The sequence below is a fragment of the Leptonotus elevatus genome, chromosome 3 (genome assembly GCF_054856555.1).
Source record: "Leptonotus elevatus isolate MCC_2025b chromosome 3, RoL_Lele_1.0, whole genome shotgun sequence".
In the NCBI taxonomy this organism is placed as follows: domain Eukaryota; kingdom Metazoa; phylum Chordata; class Actinopteri; order Syngnathiformes; family Syngnathidae; genus Leptonotus; species Leptonotus elevatus.
In genome coordinates, this window is record NC_141241.1 from 23,444,247 (window position 1) to 23,463,178 (window position 18,932).

Genomic DNA, 18,932 nt, shown 5'->3' on the forward strand with positions numbered 1-18,932 from the left:
TGTCAAACACTGTGACTCACACACACACTCATACACACTTAATTTGAAATTTGACCTGGTCTTGACTAGTATACTGTATTTCATCAAGTACATGTGACACTACTTTTTAGTGGCGGCATATAGAACTACAAAATCAAGAATTATACTCTAGATGGATGGATGGATGGATAGATAGATAGATAGATCAGATGTGCATATCAAGTGGCAAGTAATATTTTTCGAGTTTTACATAATATTTAGAGATAGCCTCTACCTGGTTAAGTGGTGTAATTGGTTCCAAATGGTTGTGGCGTGGCAGCTGGCCTCCTTCGGTCGAGTCATTTGTTATTACCTCTTGGCTCTCCCGATGCACTGTGCAATTGTGTGAGCTCCTCTGGGGTCAAGGGTCAAGCCTTTAAAAGGGAATTACTTCACTGACACAATAAGACATGGCAGTTTATTTGACGTCCGACCACCACTTCACTCCCTTCCTATATCCAGGCCGGCACTGCATCCTTAACTGCTCTCCTGGGAGCAATGCGTGTGTGTTTGTGTGTGTGTGTGTGTGTGTATCACATACATTCCTGTGAGTGTGTGTGTGTGTACTCTATTGTTTTATCTGTGTTAATGTTACTGTCTTTATCATACACACTAAGAAGTGTTGCAATTTAGGGGAGTGCAGGGCTAGTTGTGTGACTTTTTATATTTTTATATATTTCTTGGAATCAATACATCATATAAACAAAATGTGTACCAGATGAAAGGACAAAGTCTTTGGTATATTTTTTGTATTCATGTCATTTTCATACTTGTGTGTTTAAGCCATCAAATAGAGGCAGTGAACGTGTGACATGTTGCCTCACCAACGGGTAAGTTGTCACACTATATGTGGTATATGTCACACATTGCAACTAATAAAACAAAGACAAAATGATCCTTGTTATAGTTGTTTTATTTGGGAGGGGGGGGGGTTACTGCCATAGAAATTGTTGATCTTGAAATTTTTACTTTAACTTTAACATAAAATATTATGAAATAGATGAAAGTCCTTAAGAACTGTTGGCATCTAGGTCATAACTCTCAGCCTCAAATGCCAGTTTTGCTTCCCTTAAACTGAAAATTTGAGAAGAAATTGAATTGCAAAAAAATAATTTCGGTTAATGGATGGATGGTTCATCATGAAACTTAAATCAGTCCTGACAAGTGGACATACTGTAGTTCCAACAACAACTGGAAAATCAATTTTTAAATAATGAAACAAAACTTGGCATCTAATTTCCTCACTCTTCAGACTCTTCATCTGAAGGGCAATTCTAGCAGAGGTGCATTTTTCGTTGGCCCATTCTTTGCACATGTGACGACAAAATGACTGAGACAAGTTGCCCCAAACTACCATGTTGGCTAATACTTGCTCTAGTTTAAAGTTATCTTAAAACATAGCAGTGACTGAGGCATGACAAGATGCCTGAATCTCTCTTCTAACGAGTCCACATGATTTGCTGCTAGAATTTGTTTATGTACGGCGCCTGTTTCAAAATATATGAAATTGAAATATTTGACTTTGGGTTGTGCGAAAAAGATAACAGGAACTCATCTCAGCTCACAAATTGCTATTCTCTTTTCAGACAGGACACAACCTCTAACCATTTAGACGAAGAAAACTAGCCTAGAAAAAAATGTATTGTACATTTAGAACAGATATAAAATTTGTGATTAATCTTGAGTTAACTAGTGAAGTCATGTGATTAATTATAATAAAAAATTCTAATCGCCTAATGCCCCTAATTAAAAAGAAGAAGAAAAGATTATAAAAAATGAGGGGCGTCAGACGATTACATTTTTTTATTGTAATTAATGGATAAATCATAAATTTTATATCTGTTATAAATGCACAATAAAAAAAAAATTCTAGGTTTTCATACTCTTGTTAACAAATTGAGAAAAAATGTGAAATTAATTAGTTCTAATGAATTTTTGACATCTGTAGCCGTCAATAGCAGTGAATGAGGGAATACCTATGTGCAATACTTTGTATATTATGCTCTTTGACAAACTCTATGCTCTTTTTACATTTATCTCTTTTTACTAAAAGTTTTCATATTTGCACCTTTTTTTAATGACTTCATCACTATTTTCAGTGGTAGCTGCTGTAATCTCGTCATGCTATGTGTCGGATGACGATAAAAGGATTCTCTCTACAGGAGTCAACCTCAACCCAACGCACTGGGTATAAATAACCCAGCATTGGCCAGCGGTACCTTTTGGACCCAGTGCTGGGTCATATTTCCTTCAACTTGGGCTACTTTTCACCCAGCCAATTTTAAGAGTAACTGATTATATTGTGTTACATTTTAATAACCTTTGTATGTTTTGTTTACCTGTCCGGTGTTTTTAGAATGAATAAACTACTCATATACAACATAAAACGAGATTTGTGTGTGTGTGTGTCAGCACATGTGGAACAAGGTGAGACTGAACGATTGATACCGGGCGTGTGTGTGCGCGTGATACCCAGGGGGATTCGGCACTACCAGTTTGGCAGGTCATTATCACTGTGTCACACAGCAGCTGCGTGACGCCGTCTTCCTCTGAGACAAGAAACACAACATGCGCGTCTTTCCCTGGGTCATTGACGAATGCCTATCCGAGCCAATCAATTGAGCAATCAATTGAGGGCCAACTGGCAATTCCCGGCCATCAATATGGTCCTTGTTGCATGGCTCCAGAAGTGCCACAATGGCTGTGGCACTTAATGAAGTTGTTAATTGCTGCGTTAAGCATTCTGAGGTACCCTCCCAAGACAGTAATGGGGAGTGGCTGAACAATTTGGCCATCAGCAGCACTCTGCTAAATTTAATCACGAAGAAAGTGATCACAGTTGGCCATCGCCGTGATGGCAAAGGCCAAAATGTGCACACACTAAAACAGCCTTGTCTCAGACTTTCAGTCTTTTGCCTTCTTGCACTGCAAATTCTCTGTGTGTCTTTTGTATAATAATGATGACTTGTGACTGACTTTATGGATCAATTCAATGTTGTTGATTGTGGACCAGCGCGTTGTCTGCCTTCCATCCTGTGACAGCTGGAGCAGACTCCACTCAGTACATTAAAGAAATGATGAATGGATGTTAGAAGAAACTGTCTCACATGCTTAACGTGAATAAAATATTATTTTGCAGTGAGATGTTGACCAGTAACTGAAAATATACTGTACTGTAAAATGTACACAGAGATGTGTACTGTATAGAAAAATGCAACCTTTAATAGTTGACTGAGCATGCAAAGATAACATTTTGCTTCTCGTGTGTAATTGAATTGTGTAAACCAGTGATAACCAAACTACGGCCCAGGGGCATATACAAAAAAAATTAGGCCTGCAATGTTTTCTTTGAAAAAAAAAAGTGTGTAGGGGTGAGTAATGGTGACTACCTCTACAATACTAATGATAAACCTTTCTAGACATGCAAAGACACAAATAAATCTACAGCTGAAATTGTAACAGAATTTCCCTTTGTAGCACTGTGGAGATGAAAAATAATTGGGTTTTAGAAACCAAAATGTTTTCTTTTCCTTCCCTTTAGGCTGAGTCTCAATGTTTGATTTGTGAACATAGATGGGAGAGTAATGAATACTGATAGGTAGGGGTGTGCCAAAAAAATTATTCTGATAAGAATGGCGTTTAGTACAATTCAGAATCAATTTTAAATGTCCCAAAATAAATTGTATTAAAATTATTTTATACTGTCTTGCCTTTGTCTGTGTGTGCCTTTATTTGGAGCGCTGTTCATGTTGAACCCGATTTGGCCACTTAGGGGCAGTGTGGTTCCACGCGGTCTAATACACTGTTAAGTTGTAGCCACTTTAGAGAGTAGAAGAAAAAAGTCACGATCAAGTTATTCCAATAAAAGTTGTTTTTTTTGCAGTGTGGAGCCGTTCTTTTGAGTGATAAAAGTGCCGCGAGTAGCGTGCTAATTAGCGTTAGCGAGTCAGACTGGAGTAGATCACAATTCCTTGCACATCTATAGATTGAAGCAAAAATCATTGTCAATCAAATTATTTTTATACAAAAATCATTCTTAATCGAAAATCGAATCGCAGACCCAAAAATCGGAATCAAATCGGAATCAAATCGAATCGTGAGACAATCAAAGATTCCCACCTCTACTGAAAGGCTAGGCCTTATTTCTTATATTATATTATATTAAGTATCTGTACTCACAACGGTGGTCGATACCAGCATTGGCTGCCCTCTTGTGGCCACATTACGATCAGGAACTATAAATGAAAAATGAGAAGAATAGAAAATTGACATTGATTACATGAAATTTTACAGAAAAAAATGAATTATTTGGATTTAAATGTCTTTGTTTTTGTAGACAAAGTTTATGCATCAAAAGTAGTTGTGGTATCAATACTTGGTATCAGTATTTCTGACTCAAAAGTTGAGTAAAAGAAGAAAATTGGTAAAAAGCTTACTACAGATTGTTTACACTTAGCCTACTCTTGTTTTGGTTCTGAATGTGGAATTATGATATAGAGAAAATCCTTAACTATTTTGTTTTCAAATGTAGTTAGCAGTAGCAGTTTTTCAAAAGGAACAACATTATATAAATACTGTATAATTGCTTGATTTATTGGTTGTTTTTACCGTGCTTAATAAATTAAAGTAAAATAAATAAATTAGGCATGTCAAAATTAGTGCGTCAATTCTGACTTAATTTAAATATTTATTTATTTATTTTTTTTTATTTGGAGGGGGGGGGGCTGTAGTGCGGAAATTCTAGTCGCAACGCAGCAAATATGTCCTCGTCAAAATTTTGCAGTAATACATTTAATAATAATGCATTTATTTGTGGAGACTGGGGTCAAGTTGTATTCTACAATTTTAAAAATGTGCAGAATTTCACAAGTTACTTCATGTTAAAGTTTAGATAGCTCTTACAGTGTTTCTCCATAGGTTTGCCATATTTCACTGAGATGACATTTTCAAAACTGCAAGCTCATTTGGCCAACAGACTTACATTTGAGCACAACCTATCAGTGCATTAGCAAAAGCACATATCTATCCCAAAAGTTCCTTTCCCAAACAAAGAGTCGGTACTGTCACAACTGCAAAAATCCTTCTCAATTGCTTTGGCTCATATGCATTCACTTAGTGCTTTTGCCAAAGGTAACTTGGGTGATTTTGCACCATGGATCATCTGCAAAAGCGCATATCTCTCCCAAAACAGCTCACCTATGTGTCAAAATCTAATTTCTATGTCATACAAGCAGTCAGTGCACCCACAATGCATTGTCCCTTTGGCATTCTGTGAGCACTGCAAGTCAAAATCATTAGATGTTTTGTCACAACAGCAGAGGTGCCGCTAACAAAATACAATGATATATAAATCAGGGGGGGGGGGGGGATTTTACAAGAGCAGTTTTCAAAGTTTGCGGTGTGACATGCTCCACTCACAGTCAAGGAAATTGCAACACTTTTTATTGACACAAAGTTATTTTCACATTGGAGCGCAACAAAATAAAGTGTAAGCTGAATTATGTATATTTATGAAAAACTAAAAACGAATAACTAAAACTATATCAAGCGCACAGCATAAATGAAGAACCAACTGTAACACTTTCACTACACAGTAAATTCTGTCCTGTTTAGAGTGGGACCAAATAGACTTGATCAGTTTTATTTACACTTAGAAGAGGGTAAAATAAAGAAGTGAAAAAATAAAAGTCATTCAAGGGTTGAGGAACAAACTCACAACCTTCAGCTTGGGAGACAGCCGATCGACTCCCTGAGCAACAGCGCTCCTGCTGTGTGTTACTGTAGTAAGTATATCAGTCAGCTGGAATCTTCATAACTCCGAGACCAAAAACATCTTAGAGCTAAGCAAACAGTAGAAGTGGCGTAGCTCAGGTGGTACTGCGGCCGTCTCCCAACCTGAAGGTTCCTCAAACCTTCAGTGACTTTTATTCCCCAATCCTTTATTTTAGTCTCTTCCAAGTGTAAATATTACTCTAAAACTGAGTTTATTTGGTCCCACTGAAAACAGAGTCAAATGGACTCTAAATAGAGTCAAATCTACGCTACAGAATTTACTGTGTAGTCACTATCGTCACCATTCCCCTCGTGGCCATCCATACGCTGCTCTTTGTTTGGCCAAAGGTCTTCATTTACGTCACAGCCAATATTTTCCCTTGCAATGCTGCGAGGAAAAAAAACGATCTGAATGTCTCAACCATCCTCTAAACTGATCCTCTGTGATATGCTTGACTAATTCTGCCTATTGAATAGATGATTTTGCATATTATGACTTACACACTAAAATCCTGCTGACATGTTTTGGATAGGACAGCCATTAGACTGAAAAACAACTAATCCAGTTCGATCAGCAAGATCTATCTATTTGGAAAATGTGCTAAAAGTGGGCACATTGTGCTAACTGTAGGCTAAATGTACACAACCATTTGCACAGATCCACTGAGGCAATTGAGACATGTACTAAGACATTGGCAATTTGATGAGTCAATGAGTCGTCACCAACGTCTTACAAATGCAATTATGCCATCTAGTGGCAGAAAAATTACCAACATAGATCATCATCTTTTAATGTTAACTCAATTGTATGAATTATTATGAAATTATTGTATCAATAGCCATATTTCTATAAATTTTCCCCCCACTCTTTTATGCTAACAAGAGTATGAAAACTTGGGGAAAAAACATTTTATTGTACATTTTATTGTACATTTAGAATAGATATAAAATGTGTGTTGAAGTCATGTGATTATTTACAATTTAAAAAATTAATCGCCTGACACCCCTAAAATACATAAATAAATAACCTGAATGCAGCCAACGGAGAAACAAAAATAATAAACAAATCTACCAGAATGATGAGTGTGATTATACACCACTGTAAACTATAACCAATGTAATATTAGACCTATTGTTAAAGCTGAATTTTTGATAGGGGTCTTGTATTGGATCTCATTTGAGTGTTTAAACAGCATCTGAGCAATAACATCAACATTGTTGTTGGTTCACATGACGTATTTAGTTGATGAATCCAATTAAATATCCTTCAACACTCCAAATTGTGAATGAAGAAGCTCTGTCTGCTTGTCAGCGTAATTACCGAGAGGCACTTAGAGGCCAAAACGATACCACGTCCAAGCCCATTTAACTCACACATATGCAAATGTTGTCAAGGCACAAGCACTTCTTCCCGAGAGCTGCGAAAGTAGTGTGGCTCGCAGTGCTTTGAAAAGAAGTGTGATGGAGCAGGGAAAGTAGAAGTCAGACAAACAACCGCCACCGCTGCTCCAGGCTCTGTGAACAGGCTTGCCAATGATTAAAACAGCAAGGTGTGCAATAAAGCGCGAGGCAAAGTGTTGCCTTCCATATGGGCCCGCGCACCCTAAGGCTGTGGCCACCTATCGAGCCCCTGCATGTGCCACTGTCCCCCCTTTTTGCTTTCTGCTTCCCCTTCTCTATCCCTCCATCCCCAGATGGTAAAAAACAACTCTCCAGCCCTCTGCCACTTTCTGCCTCTACACACCACTCCACAATCACAGTGGGGCCTGGCTGCAATTCAACCATTTACTCCAGTAATTAACAACACTCATACCCCAACCATTTCAGCCACAAGGCTCCAAACAAAAAACACGCACACAGCGTTAGCGATGTGAATCGAAAGCAAAGGCGATAGCTTGTAAGGCAAAACTAAAAATGCAAAGGATAAAGGTGAGCACGACATGTTGGCACTGCTGCAATGATTATCTCATAATTAGAGGAGACAAAGCGCTCTCTCTATCTAGTGGCAAAACACTGTAATTACTGCGCTGACAGAAAATCAAAGGCTACTTTGTAAGCAGCATGTAAAATTAACATTTTGGGCCCTCTAGCTGTATGTCCTGATTAGAAACATATTAAATCAATGCATCGCTAACTGCTGTGCATAAATACGTCCCCTCCTGAAGGAGGCTATAATTGCAAGAGTGGAAATATCGGGTTCCAATTTCACAAGGATATGGCTTTTATAGTAATTTATTGTAATGACACTATTAGGTACTAAATGCACACTTCTATTGTTATCAGCTAAGTGCAGTTTCAGATGGAATGATGATCAAAGCGTGTTTAGCTTGGATTGTCGGAGCATCCTTTACTTAATGAGTAAATCACAAGCAACCGTGTGTATTGTTGAAGGTATATACTATACAAACACATCTGCTGTGCTATTTTCATCACGGTACACAGTTAATTCTGTAGAGTAAATTTGACTCTTTTTAGAGTGGGACCAAATAGACTCCGTCTTAGAGTAGGCTAATATTTAAACTGGGAAGAGAGTAAAATAAAGAAATGAAAAAATTTAAAGTAAAAGTCACCCAAGGGTTGAGGAACAAACTCACGACCTTCAGCTTGGGAGACTGCCACACTACCACCTGAGCTATGCCCCTCCTACTTTTTGCTTATTGTTTTTGGTCTCTTAGAGATAGGAAGATTCCAGCTGACAAGAGATATGCTAACACACAGCAGGAGCTGCGTGGCTTAGGGAGGAGGTCGGCTGTTTCCCTAGCCGAAGGTCGTGAGTTTTTTCCTTAACCATTGAGTGACTTTTTTTTCCAGTTCTTTATTTTACTCTCTTCCAAGTGTAAATATTACTCTAAAAACTGATTGTATCTGGTCCCACTCTAAATAGAGTCAAATTTACTCTACAGAATTGACTGTGTATGTGCACCTTGTTGGTCCAACCCATCTTGTGTAAGTTGTAAATTCCAAATTCAACCTTTTTTTCATTGATTGATATTTTCTCGCATGCGTTTGAAACATTTCAAGTGTGTTTAATAATTTATTTGTAAAATCAAGGACATCTGACAAAAATGGGAGATAATTGCTATATGAGACAGCAGACATTTCTGCAGCTCCTTCATCTGTTGCTGTTGGCCTCATGGCAGCCTTCCTCAACAGACATCCTATTCCTGGTCGAATCTGTGATGTGTCATATTTGACGTGTGTCACTGTGTTCAATGGTATATTTCAGATTTATATCGACGCCTTCTTAAAATAATCGCCTAAATCATTTTTTCCGCAGATTTTTCAGGAAGCACAAAAAATTTAACTAATTGCATCATGAGGAAATGATTTAGGCAAAAATTAAAAAAAATTGCAAAACAATGACTTAGGCGATTATTTCAAGAGGGTGAGGATATGTAAAAACACACAAGGAATTGGTCTTCTCTTCACAGCCACAACCCATCCAAGACACATGAAAAATAACAATAACCAACAGAGGGAGACAGAACTGGAAGCCTGACGGTTCGCTAATTGGTGCTTTGAGTTTTTTAGATGAGGGAAAAATAATAATAATAAAGGAACAAGAGAGAGAGAGAGAAAAGGCCCAATTTGTCCTCCTTTAAAGGAGAACACGAAATGGACATCGGGGAATAAAAAAAACACACAGTGATATCTAATTCTTTGGAAATTATTTTATACTTGTTTCCTGCATTACAATGAACAATGACATCGCTGTGATGCTGTGGAAGCTCTTTGGGGACCATAACTTGTGCTGTTAAAGCCACGATGATAGCTGAACATTATTTGGCTTTATTAAGAGGCATTTTACTCCCATTTAACATAAGTTTGAATATGATTTGTTAATTCTGAACACGGCTACAAACCCAGTAATAAGAGGACGTCCAAACTTAAAACATTACCTCTTGCGTTAATTTGCATTTCTCTCCGCTAAATAATTAAACTTTCTAATTGGGTTGTTGGTGGAAAAAGAACTGTCTCGGTCTTTTTTTTTATATCACAAAAATATGGAATTTGAGCATTGGTGTGCAGACTTTTTCTATCCACTGTACTGTAGGTCACTGCGCTTTATCAGTTTCATCTTACATAGTGTCTTATTTTTCATTTTTACATCTTTCTCAAGTGGTTGAATATTAAAAATTTGGGTTGATCTGTTGTTATTTTTTTATGCTTCCATGTATTTGACTTTAAACCAGTTTCAGCTTGTTAAATGCAAATATTTGAAGTTATTGTGGTATTTTAACAAATTAAATTGCTTTGTGTGTACATTTAATACCTGTGTTTATATTGTTCCTTTGACATTCTAAAACTCAGCTCAGAAATATATTGCTAATTTTCTAAAAGGTGGATGTTATTTATTTCTCACAAAAGGAAATATGTACATAAATATATAATATATAATATAATATAAATATCAGGAAATATGTCAGTATCGCTCAGTCATGAATGTTTTGAATTAATATTTGGTTAGTTTGCAGAGTTTGGCTTTGGGCCTCAGAATGAGATCAAACCATGCAAATGTAGCCTCTAGCGACCTCTGCTGTACATTAAAAGCGCTGCCGCAACGAACTTGCACTGCACCGACTTGAGACAAGAATATTGAAATAAAACGAAACTTTTTTTTCTTTTTTTTTTATGTGAATAAAAAATAGTGCCCCTCGTGTTCTGGTTTCAGACTAGGACGTAGAACAAGCCCTATAAGAAAGCCTCGGCATACTTTTAATGCACATTAAATGGAGAAACGTAACATTTGGAGTGCTGAGCTGGAAGGCGGTGTAAAAGCACCACTTGGACCCTCATTCATTTAAAGTAGGAGCTCATAATCGCCCCCACCTCAACGCTTGACTTGGGGGTGTATAGGGTGTAACGGCTGTTCTTCGACTTATCGTCTCCCCAATGAGCCCTTAGGTAACAAAGCGCCGAGGCATGATGCGATTGCGTCGTAGTAGTTACACAGCTTCCCTCCAGAAACCCTCCAACGGAACTCTCAATAATGAACTATTTCTTGCCACCCCGAAGGCCTAAAGGCTGCAAGCAAAGTATTAATATGGCCGTATAGTTAATTTAAAACAAATTTACATCACTGTGTTAATTATTTAACGGCAACTTGGAAAAAACTAGACTCTAACTTCTTAATTATCCGTCTTCACACTGCATTTCCCATGCACATAGCCGCCTTAAGTGCAAATAAAGCCTCCCATCTGTTTGTAATTACAACTACATTATTTAAGACATTGTGGCTAATCATTTTGACTGCACATTCAATTAAAACTATAGTGCTGTGATGGTGCATTTTGAAAATTCTTTATACAGAAATGTGAGCAGGAAATACACTGAACTGAGTCTGTGTCTAAAAGAGAGCGTGAACAAGTACTAAAGCTCATGCAGGCAAACTGGCATCAGCTCCCAAACAGCCCATTCCATGCTGCCGTGATGCATTTTTTTTTTTTTGCCTAATCCCCAAATTCAATGATGTTTGACGCAAGAAATGTTAAACCAACCGCCTGTCATCAAGCCCGAGCTCTCATCAGGCCAATTTTCCCTGTGGTGTCCATGGAATAGGACATGGCACGCTTGCATGGCAGGCTGCTTCAATAAAGTAGTAGAGAGACATCACGGAAAGTGACTATAGTGCGCTTCTACGTATGATAACGACATTATGAACCCCGGGGCAGTAGAAAAACCTAATGATGGGAGGATGATGGCAAAGCCATGTTGCCATAGAAGCCAATTTCCAGATGTTTAACATCTAAATGTGCATGGATCAGTGATGAGGTGGGCTTCAGAGTCCTCATTTACTTCCAAATAAAGCACTTTTTGACAATGTTCCACATTTAAATGGGGGATGACTGAAGCATAAATGAAACAATTTAATTAATGAGCAGCAACACACAGTGAATCCTAACTAAATGATCAACTATTTCGCCAAAAGTTTTTTTTCTTCTTTTTGAATAATTAAAGTAATGCGTGGTGGCAGTATGGCCTGGTTAGAAGGACTCTTCATGCAGACGTCTTGTTTGTTGTTAGTGCATATGTGCCTTGTGATTAACCGGCAACCAGTCCAGGGTGTTCAGAGCCTTTCGCCCAAAGTCACCCAAAACAGGCTTCAACTCAAACGTGATCCTGATTAGGATAAGCTTTAGGAAATGGATGATAAATTATTTGCTCAACAGTTATCTTAAAATTAATTATTTCACAGATTATTAATTGCACAAAATACAAAATTTTAGTCTAACGTTTGGTTATATCAAATGTAATTCCTCTATTTATCCCTAGATAGCGACATACTTATTTAGTTTGAGATTGTGTAAACACAAAAGAAGAACAAAACAGGAAGTAATGTCTTCCAGCCACTGATCTGTATATATTACTGGCATTAGGCCATACACGACTGTGCAAGCCGTTGAAGCCACAGGGCGGCCATCTTACTCCTCCCATCTCGCGAGCAGACTACTGTATAAACTGTAGATATACGTACAGATTAGACATATACAACTGGTAGACTCTTAGCTGCATTCGAGGATGGTCACTATTTTTTAACAAGTGGACGGAATGTGCTTCTTTGAACACCCCCTTTTTATTTTATCACTCAGTTTCTTATACCCCAATATTTGATTTGGGAGAGGCATCTTTTGTTGAATTACAAGTTATGCTGAGGAGCGCTCATTATGCTTACTACTACAAGTTACTATGATTCATTCATTGAATCATTCATTCCGGATTTTCACGAACCGCTTCACAATGGTGCAAAAATAAGGCGAACAAACATTTGAAACGAAGCTTCTAGATAGTATTAACACAACGTCATTTGCCCCACATTGTACTGTATGCCGTTCATGGGTCAATGGAATGTTAAATGGGAACCAACAAAGAGGTGTCCGGAATTGCAAAGATACATTGAAAGGATTTCCAACCAACAAAGTTTACCAAAGTGTGTTCTGACTATTTTGATTAAGGTAAGTGTCATTGTACGATGGTAAAAATCGTGATATATGTGAGCCGCTAGCTGTAACTAGCTGTGGCTAAAAATAGATCTGGTGGTCAAGATGTTCAATTTTGAAATCTCTCCAAATACCCTCCATAAGGTCTCTTATTTTCCTTTCCCAGCAGCCGAAAACTTGAAATTGTGGTTAAAGTGTATGAAAATAAGCGATGAATCAACAATGTTGTTGTTGTTCTTGTTGTAACATGCTAGCGCCGTTAGCGTAGCTAGCGCGGTCAGGGAACTAGCTATTTTGCTGAGATTCTTTACCCTGAATTCACAATTGCTAAATGCGCATAGAAACCGATAAAAGCCGAAAGTACAGAAGACGCAAGAATGTCCGTGTTTTGTGAGCCATCCTACCTCAGAGGATACGTTCCCAGTCGATTGACATTCCGGCAAATGTTTGTAATCCAATCGATTCCACTAACCAAACATTTCAACGTGTACCGCTGCAAAGAGTGTTTAGCTAAATCTTCAGCATACATCTTGCTTGCACAAGTAACATTAGAGGAAGCTGGGGGTAACATTCGTCAATAACAAAAGAATATTCGGTGTAAACACAATACAAACACAGCTGAGTCCGCTGGAATGTTGCCCCAACATATATACAGATCAGTGCTTCCAGCACAGCCTAGTTTTTGTTGAAGATTTGTCATCCGCTCTAATCCGACTTTTTGTGCCTACAGAAAGACACAGCTGTGTAGCCTGTAGGTTAGTTTTACAACTTTCTGCATCTTTGGCCATGATTGTTGATGTGAGACGATAACTTTGTTAGTTTACATCGAGAGATAGGCTTCCACTTAGACTGTTTGCTCTCTCACGATATATTTTGTGTATTTGTATTATTGTAAAAGTCTGTTTAAATATGTATTTTTAAATACAGTAAGTATTCTAGATTCTTATGGTCAAGATGATCTCATCCCACCACGACATCCAACTGTCACTCTTCTTTCACTCCCTTTTTTTCTCAGTGGATGTTCTGTATAAATGGTACTGACTCAGACTGGCGGGAAGTCCATCCATGAAAATTTCATAGACGGTACTCGGAATAATTTATAGTACAGTACGTATTTTGCAAGATATATGTGTAAAAGAGGTTTTTGGAGGATGAGTCGTTTTCAGAAAAACAACTCATTCTCTGGTAATCATTTAATCATCTTTCCCGGTTTTATGGTTTTATGCACTCCGGTAACTTTTCCTACATCAAAATAGATGAGCTTTCAATGCCCTCTGGGGTCCGGGAATATTTAACTGTTTTATAGTTTCTTTAAAACATATTCTTACATTCCAAACCGATTCAAATGTTTGAGCAAACCTGAATTTTTTTTTTCCACTAAAATGAGATAACAGAACCTTGCCAATAAACAGGAAACAAGCAATTAACCCAACTATCCCCCCAGAGGCATTAATCCAGTGTGGAACTAGCAGGTACCCAGTTTGCTGGCAGACATCGTCTCTCTCTTTTTTTCCCCCTTTTTTTTGGCAGCAGGGACTTTGGAGTGAAATGATGGAACATGTGGCAGAAGCCGGCAGAGGCTGGCAACTACACAAGGGGAGAACAAGTGCCTGAAAGCTTCATTATGTCCCAGCTGTTGGACTCGCTGTCGCCCTCAGCAAAAGCAAAGATGACAGAATGATGTTATTGGTTAATACGACATAGGCGCCATGAAAGCAGACATTTTTGTATGTGTTTAGCAGGGAAACATGCGTTATTAAATGTGTTGCGTGTTCATTTGATGGTCACTCTGAGAAACACTGTTTATTAGGGGTGTGCCAAAAAGTCTATTCTCATAAGAATCGCAATTCTCATTTAGTACGATTCAGAATCGATTTTAAATGCCCCAAAATCGATTTGATTTAAATTATTTTATACTGTCTTGCCTTTGTCTGTGTGTGCCATTATTGGGAGCGCTGTTCATGTTGTACCCAGTTTGGACACTGAGAGGCAGTGTGGTTCTCCACAGTCTAATACACTGTTAAGTCGTAGCCACATTAGAGAGTAGAAGGAAAAAGTCACAATCAAGTTTTCCAATAAAAGTTGTTTTTTTTGCAGTGTGGAGCTGTTCTTTTGAGTGATAAAAGTGCCGTGAGTAGCGCGCTAATTAGCATTAGCGAGTCAGACTGGAGTAGATCGTTACAATTCCTTGCACATCTATAGACTGAAGCAAAAATCATTGTCAATCAAATCATTGTGGGAAAAAATCGGGTTAATCGAAAATCGATCCTGAATCGAATCGCAGGCCCAAAAATCGAATCGAATCTTGAGACATTCAAAGATTCCCACCCCTACTGTTTATACTGTCATTGTGAATTTCTGCATTTATGTAATTACGCATTTACTTTACGATTGTCATGTTTAGGGCTCACCCAAAACAATAACTATCAATTAAATGCGAAATTTTGTCCGTACATTCATGTGTCTATCCGTCTATCAAAAAGATTTGAATTGGAAAATCGGTTTTGATTTAAAAGATGTGAGTATACCAAATTGAACTGAATCGCCTTATTCCAGGGATACATATCAAATTGTCTTTTATGAGGAAGCTATATATATGAAGGAATTTACACTAACCACATTGACAAGCTCAATTATATTCATCACCATTGAATCATATCTCCTCGAACTGAACCAAATCGAATTGTTTCTTGAAACTTGAATCATATCGCTCCGCATTTATCAAGCTACATATCAAACAGTCTTTGATGGCAGCAAGCAAGTTCTTGTTGGATTCAAAATGTCTACTTCTACAGTAACCACAGAAGATTTTTTCTTTTTAGTTTAAAATGGCTCATCTTAACTACAATCCAAAGTTGCATTGTGGCCAAATGTAGAATCTTGGTGGTCGGTTATTGAGCCCAGAGGCGTAGTTTGCCATTAGGCAATTGCTTGGGGCCCCTTAGCCAGAAGGGGCCTTAGAGGGCCAACAGATTTGACACAAACCGCATATCCTTTCATCTGTTAATGATCATGAATAGTAGTAAAGTTTTTATCAAAAAACAAAAAAGATGACCATGTAACCATGTAGTAAGGTGTCTTTTTTTTAAGCGTCCATGTATATTATAATAAGGCTTTTTTTGTGGGTGTTTTTTTTTTAAATGACCACAGTAAGGCTGATTTTTCGTTGTTGTAAGGTAAACAATGTTTAGTATGTTAAAACGACCATTTATAGTAAAGCTTTTTTTAATTTATTTTTTAGTAAGTTTATTTTCCTGTTTTCTGATTCTTGCTATAGTTAAACAAACTAAAACAAAACAAGTCACTTAATGAAGCACAATTAATGGTGATTGCTTATTGAAGATGCAGATGCACAATTTTAAAATGACGTACTATGTATACTACAAATGGCCGCCAGGGCACCCAATCCCTACTTGCTTGGGGCCACTGGGGAACGTTGCTATGCCACTGATTGCGCCTTTTAGTGTTGTAAAAATAGTAAATTGTTGTTCTGGAAGATGCGGCATGCTAAAATATTTGCTAAATGCTGAAGGAAAACAGAATAGTTGTCAAGTCATTAACTAAATAACTACAGTCTATAATTACAGAATTACACAATTTTCTGTAATTAATTGCTGTCTTCTTCTACTATTTTCTGTAACGCTTATAACAGATGTTTACTTGAGTAAAATCTTGGAATTAATATATGTTGTGTTCCCTGATTTGAACAATAGGTGGAAGTGTTACTTTGTTATACGTGAAAGTCCTAAGATGGCGACTACTGAAACGTTGTTCATGACACGCTCTGCTGACAAACTGATGGCATGTTAATCCATCCATCCATCATCTACCGCTTATTTGGGGTCGGTCGCGGGGGCAGCGGCTTTAGCAGGGAAGCCCAGACTTCCCTCTCCCCAGCCACTTCAACCAGCTCCTCCGACGTGATCCCAAGGTGTTCCTCGGCCAGCCGAGAGACATAGTCTCTCCAGCGTGTCCCGGGTCGTCCCCGGGGCCTCCCTCCGGTGGGACATGGCAGGAGCACTTGTATCCGGTATCTTGTTCTTTCGGTCATGACCCACAGCTCGTGACCATAGGTGAGGGTAGGACCATAGATCGACCGGTAAATCGAGAGCTTTGCCTTTCGGCTCAGCTCCATCTTTGCCACAACGGACCGATACAGAGTCCACATCACTGCAGACGCTGCACCGATCCGCCCGTCGATCTCCCTCTCCATCCTGCTCTCACTCGTGAACAAGACCCCAAGATACTTGAGCTCTTCCACTTGGGGCAGGATCTCATCCCCGACCCGAAGAGGGCACTCCACCCTTTTCCGACTGAGGACCATGGAGGTGCTGATTTTCATCCCAACTGGCATCACACTCGGCTGCATGGGTATAGGCCCGACCACCAGACGCTCGCCTTCAGCCCCAACTACAAAATCATCAAAACTGAAACAGCTTTGCAGGCATCTTTCTTTTTCTTGTTGTAAGTTCAAAAAAAAAATTTCATCTAGTCCTCGATTTGCTGGATTCAGTTGGCCACTGCCCAACTTGGCCCAGCAAAAGTGTAACAGCAAAACATTGTTACATTATCTTCACCAAATTTCAATGGGTTCTTGTAGGTTTTTAGCCACGCCCATCTCTATGCTTTCAAGGAAATTGGTTGTGTAGATTTGGTGTAATCCAGCTCCACTCAACTTCACGCTTGGTGGAAGACGAAGCATTTACCGCGGTGGTTATGATCCAGCGCTCAATATACTATGCTGGTACCGTATAGCATGCTAATTTCGGGGTAGAAGAAGCAAAGTAGGTAGACACCTGTGTGTGCACGTTTTTCAAGTTTACTTTTCTTATTTGCTCCTTTTTGTTTCCAGCGAGGTGTTGAGCTGGCAGCAGGCAAGACAGCTTGTTCAAGTTGAATGCTATTAGTTCTGGTTCAACTCTCTACACCTCAACAACACCTTTCCACCAAGCGCCGATTCCAACCACCATTAATCAGAGTGCTGACAGCCCATGGATGTCAGTAAGTATATGTTTCCTTCGTTACTGCATTCTTTCCTCAGTTTTTGCACTCCTGGTATTGCTGTCGTGATTGCGCATCCCATTGTGTGCTTCATCACAATTGAATGCAAAATTTCTGGTCAGTTAGAATAGGCTCGAGCTAATCCGCAACCCTAACGAGGTCAATTCCTATAGAAATTCAAATAAGCGCACTCTATAAAGGGTTGATGTGTCTTCGGTTACAAATGATGACAATCAGTGGATGGAGAAGTAGGCGGAGCATATGAAAAACAGAGTTAACATAGAAGTCATTTACAGTCATTATCACTGACCTTCACATTGACTCTGAGCTGATGCTGTTCATCTCATTTCTACCGATTCAAAAGACTGCTCCAGTCCGAAACATGTGATGCACGTGTAGTCCGTTCATCACAATTAGTTGTAATCATCACATATGGATGCGCAACGGTACCAACACCGGCCCGTGCTCATTCCTCAATGTTGCAGTGATAAATGACGCTTCGTTTCAGTCCATATTCCTTTAGTGCTACGGCGATGCAACGTTTGCCCTTTCAGGCCATTCCAATTATAGTACGCAGAATGTCTTCATTATGTCTGTGACTGTCACTTAAATTCACGAGAAAATCGAAATGCACGTTGTAGTGACAAAGTTGCTGCTTGTCCAAATGGAGACATGGGGAACAGTGAGGTAAATATTTTCTAATAAATGTATCAAAAATCGTTCGCTGTTGCTCATTCTGTTAGGGCTGCGTTGACAAATTAATAATTAATTAATTAAATAAATACATATTTGGGGTGTGGAGGGACACAGTAGTGTGAAAATGTGTATTTATTTATTTGTTTTGATTAAGGGAGAAGAAAATCCAAACCTACATGGCCTGGTGTAAATAAAGTGATGATCTATAAACCATTTTTCAGGTTCAGACAATCCAAAACCTTCTGCATCTTCTTCTTCTTTTTAACCATTATTAAAACCATTATTGATAGTCATATTTGTTTGAAGGTCTTTAACATTCAAGTGGGGGAAGACTTAGGTTTATTTTTCCCGCCAGCAGAGGTCAGTGTAGCGCCTCAAACCCGTCTTAGTAGTGGGGATAGATCAGTGGGATAAATGCGCAAGAATTTGTGTAAGACAATAACGACATTTAACGCTGAGGTTTTTATTAATTTATTTATTTTTATGCTGCAGCTTAAAATGTCTTTA